At 49.2% G+C, this 10660-nt stretch overlaps 1 protein-coding gene across 3 annotated transcripts in view; it reads right to left on the reverse strand.

Annotated features, from left to right (window-relative positions):
- The window catches only part of LOC116869151 (SPATS2-like protein), a 160415-nt gene extending 150562 nt beyond the window's left edge, over positions 1-9853 (reverse strand). For 2 of the 3 annotated variants that reach the window (XM_032860135.1, XM_032860133.1), the window contains exon 1: positions 9693-9853. The gene's annotated coding sequence lies outside the window, so the exon portion shown is untranslated. Of the gene's footprint in view, positions 1-9365; positions 9639-9692 lie in introns of those variants that run through there. The other variant, XM_032860137.1, reaches the window with a different exon arrangement.
- Between the last annotated feature and the right edge of the window lie 807 nt (positions 9854-10660).

The following is a 10660-nucleotide window of genomic DNA, read 5'->3' on the forward strand; positions in this document are numbered from 1 at the left end:
TCTACTCTGAAAACCGAAAGCTCTGCATATCTCTTAGGACACAAAATAGTACCTTCTGGGTCTTTCAGAGCCTATGTGCCCTTCTTCCAAGCCTCGGGGGCGAACTGATCCCCGATGGCTGCCCTCGGTATCTCAAGGGCTCTCACAGCTGTTGTCAGATGCACAATGACTCTGTGCCATATGTACTATTAAGGGCTAAGACCCACTGGTTCACTAATTTGTCCAGAATCCTAGAGTTAGAGAGTGGGGGAGCTGGGCCTTAGACCACTGGGAAAGATCAATGGCAGGATGGGGTGTCTCAGGGTCCTAGGCAAGACTCTAGATGCCACACAAGTCGGGGGCCCCTCGGGAATGTGCCTCCACTTACCTTTCCCTTGCTCCTACTGGCTATCTCATACCTTCCCTCTGGCACACAAGCATCCCTCCCACTCGCGAGGGCGACTGGGTAGCCAAGGAAGACAGATGTGCTATCATCATGATTTCAGCACCGTGCACACTGCGTGTATGACTCCCGGCTGCAGCCTGCACAATCTGTCTCTTTGATTCTGAATCTTATCTACAGCACTCGTATCTCTGGATTTAAGAATGGAGCAATAGCTGCTTCTTTGTACCTGTAGGGCTGACTTAATCATTCAACGAGCTCATGGGCTTGGCTCATATAGGATGTATCTCCTGGGAATGAAGAGCTGTTCCCTAACGATGCTGCCCAATAGAACAAGGATGCAAGCCACACGGGTAATTTGAATTTTTCTAGTAGCCATGGTTAAAAAAAAAAAAAAGGTAAAAATAAACACGTGAAATTATTTCAATAATGTTTTATTCAAACTGCCATATCCAAAAGATTTGTTTCAATATGTAATCAATATCTGAATTTGTTAATGAAATATTCTTCATTTTTTTCCTCACACAGAGTCTTTGAACTGGGGCATATTTTACCCTCACGTCACATCTCAATTTGGACTGGCTGTACTGCAAGTGCTCGAGAGCCACACGCAGCTAGTGGCTGCTGTACTAGAGAGCACAGTTCTAGAAGCTCTTCTCTGTTCCCATCCTTCCTCTCATTTCTCTCCTGTAACAACTCATTTTCTCGAGTAGGGATGCTCGGAGCCCGGGCAGGGACCAGGATCATTACAGAAGACTTTGATACACACACGAAGGGAGAACCCAGATCACAAAGGAGCTTTTGTGCCATGCTAGGGAGCTTAGATTTTATCCTGGAGAAGCAGTGACTCTGCTGAAGGGTTTTAAGCAGCAGAGAGCCGTGATCAAATTTGCCTTTTAGAAAGGCAGCAGTGTGGGGCACGGATTGGAGGCAGGCCAGGCAGAAGGCAGAGGGGCCGGTTATGAGGCCACTGCAGTGATCTCCAGAGAAGTGAGGAGGCCCTGAACCAAAGCTGTCATGGTGGCACAAGTTCCAGATAGGCGAGGGCAGATTCCAAAGCCTCTGAGAAAGACGGTTTCGAGTAGGCTTGGTGGTCAGAGAAATGGCGGGGTTGAGGAAGAAGGAGGAATCTAGAACAACTCCCAGATTAAAAAATTGGTGAAGTGGGTTTCATTGATTCAGAGAGAAACTACATTAGGGATAGGCCGCACAGGAAATCAGGAGAGAGGAACAACTCAGACGACAGGTGGGCCAAGTTTCAAGGAGCAGAGAGGGATCACTAGGGCGCACAGGTCAAAAATCAGAAGAGAATCCTGGACGATGGACCTGCCAGTGTGAAAGTCAGAGGTGGCCGTCATGAGAGGACAGGGCTGTGGGGGGCTGTGGAGAAAGGACAGAAGGGGAGGTACAGGTGCTACATAAGAGCCGATCCTCCTACCGCCAGGAGTGGGATGGAACCAATCGGATCAAGAGGGAGGGGCCAGCGAGATTCTGCTGGTCTCGTCCTCTGTTTTTATAAAACACGAGGAGACTTACGCATGTTAATGCACTGAAAAGGAAGTTTGGTTGAGCCCAGAAGAAAGGAGAGATACTAGAGCACGGTCCCCAGGGAAGCAAGAGGGGATGGTGTCCAGAAAGATTAGGCTCAATAAAGGTAAGGAAAGGTGTGAGGAAGATATAAGGAAGATATAACATTACCGTCGTGAAACTATGTTTCTTTACTTAGGAATAGAAATGAAATATAATTATATAGGAAGGCTTTTTAAAACTAGTACTGCATATCATGTATTAAATCAGATAAATGCTGAGCACAGAAGTCACTTTGTTTCCTGGAGCCCCAGATCTGTGGTCTTGGTATATATTTCCTCTACCTTTGTGCTTTACCTAGATCACCTGGGTTGCTCGGGTGAGCGACAGCGTATCTGTATTGCTTGTGGGCTCTCCGGTTGGTCAGTGTCCGTGCTGAACGGATAGGTAAATATTTCAGTATCACCACAAATTATCTGGCAGAGCAGTGTTGAGAAAAAAGCCCGGGCTTGGGGGGACCAGGCACCAGACAGACTCCTCTGCCACTTACCAGCTTTGCAGATTCAATCAAGTTATGTAATTTCCTGGACTTCTGTATTTCTCTCTCTCAAAAAGATACCTAATCCCTACTTTGCAAGACCACCACGAGGTTTAAATGAGATGATTAGTAAATGATACCTATCATGATGGTGGTAATTGTGTTCACTTTGTTCTGAATTTTTAGAATCGGGTGCCACTGCTCATGAAATTGTTTTTTGCAGCGATCAACATCTTGAGGCCTGAGGAGAACTGAACCACCAATCCTAGTGTTTGGAAGGGCCCCAAATATTCTAATGGCCGTGGGCGCCTGGATAGCTTATTTGGTTAAGTGGCAGACTCCTGATCTGGGCTCAAGTTGTGAGCTCATGGGTCCTGAGACTGAGCCCTACCTCAAGCCCCACGCTGGGCTCCACACTTGAGGAGTCTGCTGGAGGAATCTCTTTTTCCCCTCTGCCTCCCCACCCCCACTCACTCTCAATTGCTCGCATGCTCTCTCTCTCTAAAATAAATGAATCTAGGGGTGCCTGGGTGGCTCAGTTAGTTGGGCATCTGCCTTTGGCTCGGGTCATGATTCCAAGGTCCTGGGATCAAGCCCCACATCGGGTTCCTTGCTCAGCAGGGAGTCTGCTTCTCCCTCTGTCTGCTGTTCCCCCGCTAGTGCTTGTTCTCTCTCTCTCTCTCTCTCTCTCTCGCTTGCTCTGTGTCAAGTAAATAAAATCTTCTAAAAAAATAAGTAAATCTTTAAAAAATATATTAAAAATCCTAATGGCCATCCAATATTCGTGTCCTTTCTTCATCACAGTACATACTCAGTCTTGGCCCTCAGATGCCTGACATCTGTTTGACACCAAACTCGCTGCTCAACCTTTCTAAGCTTTGGTATTGCCCTACAGTAAAAGGGGGGTAATGAGGGTTTGTACTTGAGAGCACTGTTGTGAGGATAAAAGGAAATAAGGCATGTATTTAAATGAGACACTGTCTGTTATAGCCTGTGCTTGTATACATTTTGGCATGGGGGCGGGGGGGGGCCTTAGCCACCTCATGAAACAGCACAACCCGTAATAGGACCACCTTTCTTACGCTGACCCCAAATATGTCCTAGGTTTGCAGTTTGTGGGGGTAGCTCTACAGAATCAGAACTAGGGTTCTAGAGAATGGCATGTTTCTTCCTTTACTGAGCTCTCCTGGGTGCACTGGGCAGCGCCTCACAGCTGGCTGGCTCCTTGGGGCCAGACCTCTCCCTGCATAGAGTACTATTAAAGTTTCAACCTTCAGCCATGTCTCCATAATGCAGGAGACCTTTTGCGTGTTCTGAACAAGCTGGATGCTACCCAGGAATGCACTGGTTATATTGCTTACAAGATTTATTTTGGGCTTTATATCATGGTCAGTTCAGCACTTGGCACCAAAAGTAATTATCGCAGGGATCTGTATATCCTTCACGTTTCATTATTGAACACTGCAGCCCACCAAGGCCCGGGGGAGCTCTGGTGGGGGTTCAGCTCAGGAGCAGGGGCAGTGACACAGGGCACTGATGTTATAGTCGCAACTAGAGAATGCCTGGCCCTCCCTATCCCCCCGCCACCATCCTCCCCCCATATTCCCAATAACAGCTACTGAAATCTTTCAATAACAAGCCCAGGCAACTGTCACTTTAGATAGGACCCACCACCTCCCAGCAAAAGGAAAATCTTCCCTTCTGAGCTCTCTCAGAGCTTTTTTCCGAGTTACACGTGTCATTTCTCCTGTTAAGACTATAAACTCCTTCCTGGAAAAAACAGGGTCTTGGATAAAGGGAGTCTCATTGCAAGTTTAAAAGAACTGAATTCTATCCTGAATATAATATGGTGGTGTGGCAACTTCCCCCTACCTTACCTTTCATCCCTGGATGGATCCCCAGCTGATTTTTTTTTTTTTTTTAATTTACAAGGAAGTTTTAAAATGAGAAGGCTGGGCAGCCCCTGCAATACAGGGGATTTTATGGCCGATAAGCTGAACTTGGATTTAACTGAAGACTCCAGCCTAATTGTTTTAGGTATAAAATCCTGGCATAAAGCCTGAATGCTTTTATTTTTGCTCGCTACTGAGACCCATCACTCCACCTTAAAATAACGACAGCCTCCTTAATTCCAACTCACAACTGCCAGCCTCCATCATTATCTCGACTCTGGAAAATGCCGAGGCCTCAGAATCTCACAGCTGATGAATGGAGAGGCTGATTAGAACCACGGAAGAAAAATGGGAAAAAACTCCTTGACAGATGTCTCCTTCAAATGCCTGTCCCTTTTATCTAATGTCAACATTAATTTCTATGTTAACAAATATTTATTGAGGTCATGACTAGATGTCAAGATGCAAGCTAGGCTCTGGGGACATAATGGTGAGCAGGACACAGGCAATATCAAACCCCATCATTTACAAAAAACTCACCCTTACAGGTTATTGATTCTACTGGTACACTTTCAAGAGTTTGCTATGCCAGAGCCCTGTAGATGGTTCAAGGACAGCATACGGGGTCCATCAGTGCCCTCAAGGAACTTGCAGTCTAGTTGGAAAAGCAAGATGAAGCATATAATGGCACAGGAGAGTACCTGATGGTCTAAAGGGATGGTGCGGACAAACGGACAGAAGAAGAAACCAATGAGAAATGTGGTCAGGCTGACTTTAACTTGGAGATGGTTGTTAGGTTAGAGGAAAAAGGAAAAGGCCTTCTAAAAAGCAGAGCATGAACAAAAGGGTACACAGTTATCTTAGAAGGGCAGTGAGATCCAATTACCAGGAAGAGAAGTTCATGTTGGAAAGGAGAAAATAAAGTCAGTAAGTCAAATTTGGGCAAGACTGTGGAGTGTATTAAAACCTGGTTGAGAGGTGGGACTGAAGTTGGGGGTTGGGGGGAGGCACATGGAAAGAACTTGAACTAGTAGAAAGAGCACTGGTTTTTGAATCAGATAAATCTGAGGTCAACACAGCCTTCCTGCAAGACAGTCCTTGGACAGGAGTTCTAAGGAGAAGAGTTTAGGACGGCTGATGTGGAAGCACGCTTAGTGGGAGAAGTCATTAACTAAGAGATCAAGACGTACCGGCTCTAATCATCCTGGAACAGTGATGGCCAAGGACCAGAGCTATAGGGGAAAATGAGGAATGCGGAGATGTAGGGACTGCTCAGAGAAACTATTACAAACTATTACAGGTCTTGATGGAGTTTTACTGAGGGAATGAAAGGAAGAGGAGTCAGGTATGGTCCCTGCGTCTCAATTCTGGGTGATGAAGAGAATGCTGGGTATCAAGAAAAGGGAAGTCTTTTCATTGTGAAAGGAACAGGGTTAGCAGAGAATCTGAAAGGTTTGTTATCAGCCACTCAGCCTTTAGTCTCACAGCAGGACACCCGCCATGAAAAGTCTATTAAACAGGTACATAAATGGGAACAGTACTAGAGATAAAAATGTACATGTTGTAAGAATAGCTAACACCATCACATTTAAGAATATTTTATTAGAAAATAAAAATACTCGCTATTAAACAAAAATAATGGGTCTGATATAAATAGTAGAGAGAAATACATTTTTGTAGACTGTTTCTTAGTTCTGGGACTTAGGGGATCCTATCCATTACCACAACACTGAACGAATGAACTTCTGTAGAAATTCAACATATGGCCTATTTACATAACAAGCATCACAACTCCAAATGAGCCATTTTGATGTGTCAAGGAAATAACACCTTCATAGCAGACTACTTCAAAAAAGGAAAGAAAAAAAGAAAGGTTTGTTTTTCTTTTATAATTATGTATACTGGGTTTTTAACTCTTTGTATCAGGAAAATCGTATTTTAATTGTGTGATTACACTCGAAGGCAGAACAGTGATGGAATGAATTGATTAGCTGAATTATGCACATTCAGAAATCAATAAACAGACTCTATCACTTATATCTTTCCGTATCATATAACTGCCCTCATGTTCTGTGTCATGCTGATCAAAGCGACTATTCTCTGTGTACAAAAATTGTTAACAGTCCTCTGATTCCATTATCAGAGTCAGGAAAGGGTCTACAGAAGATGACAGGGCAATATCTATCTATTACGTACAAAACCCACTCCACTTTCATCAATGGCCAGACAGGTGGTGGCAGCTTGGATCTCACTATAAGCAACCTCAACTTCTTCCATTTCATCAAATCTATAACCAAAAGTTCTTGTCCTGGCTCCCACCATGGGATGCTGATTAAGACTGTGTAAAGATAATAGAAGAAAGACCACCAAGGCGCCTTTCATACATACACCATAAATGAATAGTCATGGTTAATGCCAGTGCAATTGTATGATCACAGACTGAGAAACAGAGAACCAAAAATGAGACGTCTCTAAAGCTTCACTTCTTATGGCAAGTATTTCCATCTGCACAGCAAAAGTGATCTACGAGATGCTTCCGACTGGCAGCACTTCAAATACTGCAATGGTGTGGCCTAAGCATTTTCTTTCCCTGATCATTATGAAGCGGTAAAACAGCTTCACAAGCCCACAGATAGCCATCCCCACAATGGCCACTTAAAAAATCAGTGGGAGCATAGAAACCATCAACTTAAGACTTTCATTAGGGAGCTCCCTAAAACGACATGAATACAAAAGAAGTTTATCATCCTGCCTGTCTAGATTAGTATGTTAAATTAAGTTGATTCCTAGGAAATAATTTAATATTTTCAGAGGCGGGCATTAAAGAGAGAAAGAAAATTGGCAATATACTCCCTTTGCCAGATGTTGAGTTTTTACTATCCTCTTAAATATTCCCTGCATTCAAGTGATTTGTATTTTTATGCAAATTCTCCTTGGGGGCTAGGCTAGTCTAGTGTGTGTGTGTGTGTGTGTGTGTGTGTGTGTGTGTTTAAAGCCACACACGGGGGCGCCTGGGTGCCTCAGTCCTCTAAGCTTCTGCCTTAGGCACAGGTCATGATCCCAGGGTCCTAAGATCCAGCCCTGTGGGGCTCCCTGCTCAGGGGGGAGTCTGCTTTTCCCTCTCCCTCTGCCTCTCCCCCCTGCTGATGCTCTCTCTCTCAAATAAATAAAATCTTCTTAAAAAATAAAGCCATACAGATACAGAATTTGACATATTTTACATTCTCTTCCTTCATAAAACAGGTTTTAACAAAGCTTCAGTTTAATCCAAAACACTAGAGACCGCAGCCATATTTGCCATGTTCAAACAGAAAATCATTCCCAAAGTTGATTTTCTCCAGTTAAAGATCCAATAAATACTATCATACACATAGTTTTAAGCAGTACAGTTACTTGACAAAACTGTCCCCATGTATACAATACACTGCTTTCCAGTTAAGTGTCAGTTTTATGACGCCAATGAATTACTTTATCCAGAAGGCAATCTTCTTAGTCTTTATTTTCAGAGTATCTTTCACAATAATTGGATTTGTTACTTGAATATTCCTTTTTTTTTCTTCAGAATGAAGCAATTTTGACTTCCTGTCCCTTCTTTTCCCTGCCATCTTGAAAACAAAATCTGCTTAACCTCCAGAAAACAAAATCAATCAGAACGGCCATGAATTGTTCCTCTCAGACAAACTAAAACGATGCCATAAAGGTCACACGGCAATACTCTCTCAAATCCTGGAATAAACCTCTTAATCTGCATAGGTTCTAAAATTGCGGAGACTTTTTTTTTTTTCTTACTTTGGACAGGACAGGCAAAAGCTTTTAACATAACATTTAAATTTTGTTTTAAAAAGCAAGGGAAAAATACTACATACAACGTTTTATGAAAGGAAAGGGGCTGTGTTTGAAGTTCAAGGTTTTTCACCAGTTCTCGAGCTACAGAGTCTGTAAAGGAAAAGAAAACGCTATACAGAAAGAATCTCTAGTGTCAGGTCTCCAAAAGCTTGACGACGCTCAAACCAGGACTGCTGGGAACTGAAAGCTCACGAAGTTCACAAACACCCCCCCCCCCCCCCCCCAACCCCCCCCCCCCCCCCGGGCACAGGGAAGCCTCTACTCGCGAGGATGCGAAGCCGCGATCGCATCTCTGCCCAGGTGAAGTCTCAGCCCTTCACCGCCCACGTCGGCCGCAAGGATTAACCCGACAGAGTGCGGGCGAGCAGGGCCGATCTCCCGAGACACGCCAAGTCGAGGGTGCAGAGGGCGCCAAGAACGCTCTCGGCGCCTCCGCCACAACCGCCGCCGGGGGCTTCAGTCCGCCGCCTGGTCCCGAGCCCCCCGCCGCCCGCGGACGCCGGGTCCGCCCGCCCAGACGCAGCGCCGCGACCGCTTCGTCCCGCGGGCCGGGCGCCCGGCGTCCGGCCGCATCGCCCCGCCTGCCACCGCGGCGACTGAGCGGCTGCCGTGGGCCAGCGCATCCCGCTCCCGCCCGGCGCCGCGACGCGGACGAAGGCGGGCTCGTCCCGGCCGAGGCGGGCGGCTCCGCGGCTCGGAGCGAGGGCGGCGGGCGGTCTCCCTCCGCTCCGCGCGTGGAAGGGGGCGCTCACACCCGGGCGGGCAGGCGAGGCACCGCGGCCGATTCAGATCCGGGGCGGGCGGGTCCACGTCGGAGCGCGGCGGCCACACGCTCGCCCCAGGCGCGCAAATGTGCGCCCGACCCGGCGCCTCCTCCCACCCGCCCGCTCTCTCGCTCGCGCGGGCCTGAGAAAGGAAGGACGCTGACCTCCGCGTCCGGTCCGCGCCGCCGACCCGCGGCGGCGCCGAGCGGGGGCCACACCCAGCGCCCCGGGAGGCGGCGGGGGCTGGGCGGCCCAGGCTGCGGAACGCGCGACCCGGGCCGAGCCTCCGTCCCGGCCGCCCAGGCCCCGCCGCGTCCGCCTGAGCCCCGCATCCCGGCCCGGGCCCGCCGCGCGAGGAGCGGGCGGGGGTGGGGGGAGGGGTCCCGGGCGGCGGCGACCGGGAGTCCCGGGCTTACCTCTGTGCGGAGCGCCGGCCGCTCTGTCCCGGGCCGGAGGACGGCGACCGGGGGCGCGGTCGCCGGGGGAGGCGCGGCGGCTGTGGCGGTCCCTGCGGCGCGGAGGGCGGGCCGAGCGGGAGCCGGTGCCTGGGCCGCGCGCCGTCCGGAGCTCGCCCCGTGCTGCCCGCGCTCGCGGCGGAGGGCGCAGCCAGCTCGGCCCCCGGACTGGATTCCTTCACTGACACAACTCCGGATCGGCCCGCTCCACGCAGGGACACTCCCGCCCCTCGCAGGCTGCCCCCGCCCGCCGGCCGCGCGGCCAGCCCGCCCCTCCGTGTCACTCACCCGGGCGCACACACCCCGAGCCGGCGCCCCTCGCTCCCGCTCGCACACACAGAGCTGCTCACGCCTCCCTCGGGTTTTTTATCCGCTCACACGCACGTTCTGACACAGATGCCTTCCCTCCACACGCCCTCCCTAGCTCCTTTTCCCACCCCACTTTCTAGAAGAATCCCCGTACAGCTTCCGCACTTTGCTCGCTTGCCCCACACCTACCTCCTCGCCTTTCCCCGAACCGCCACCTCACTTCAGCTGCCCCTGCTATTCGGAGATGTTGTCACAGCCCGCACGTGTTGCAGGAGAGTCGTCCTCCCACACCCGGGAGGGTGAACTTTGCCCCTCCTCCCCCCCCCCCCCCCCCCCCCCTCCCGCCCCCAGCACTGTCTACGAATGCAGGATGCTTCTCCTTTTAGAAGGCAGTCATGCTTTCTGGTCCGGAGCCAGGCTCAAAATGTAAACACAGGGAGCCGGTTTCCAAATGACCTGAACAACGAGGCGCTTAAAAAGTCCTGGGGCTCCGATCTGTGCTCAGATCCCGGCTGACCCGGAGCGCTCCCGCCCCTCCCTTTCGCTGCCCGCTCACAATGGGCTCCCGGAGGATGCGTTACTCTAACGCGTGTAATAACCGAGTTCCAGATCGACACCTGGGCATCAGCCCACGGATTTCTACCTGGGAGTGCAGTAGTCGGGAAAGTAAAGGCAGTTTCTCAATCAGTATTCATGATGATAGCACTTTAGATAACACAGCTCTTCCAGAGGCAGGAGAATGAAATTCAGGCAGCATTCCAGTTTATTTTTTGAAAAGGGTGACTTCTTAGACCCCTCCCCCCGCCTTTTTTTTAAAAAAATACTAGTAAGTGTTTCTCAGCGGCTCCTTGGATGTCAAAGCCCCTTACAAATATCAGACCAAGGTCAGTTAATGTCTCTCACGCTCCAAACTCTAAGGGGTTCCTGAGTGTACAGCAGAATGGTGT

This window comes from Lontra canadensis, unplaced genomic scaffold (assembly GCF_010015895.1).
Source record: "Lontra canadensis isolate GAN:19392208 unplaced genomic scaffold, GSC_riverotter_1.0 scaffold18, whole genome shotgun sequence".
In the NCBI taxonomy this organism is placed as follows: domain Eukaryota; kingdom Metazoa; phylum Chordata; class Mammalia; order Carnivora; family Mustelidae; genus Lontra; species Lontra canadensis.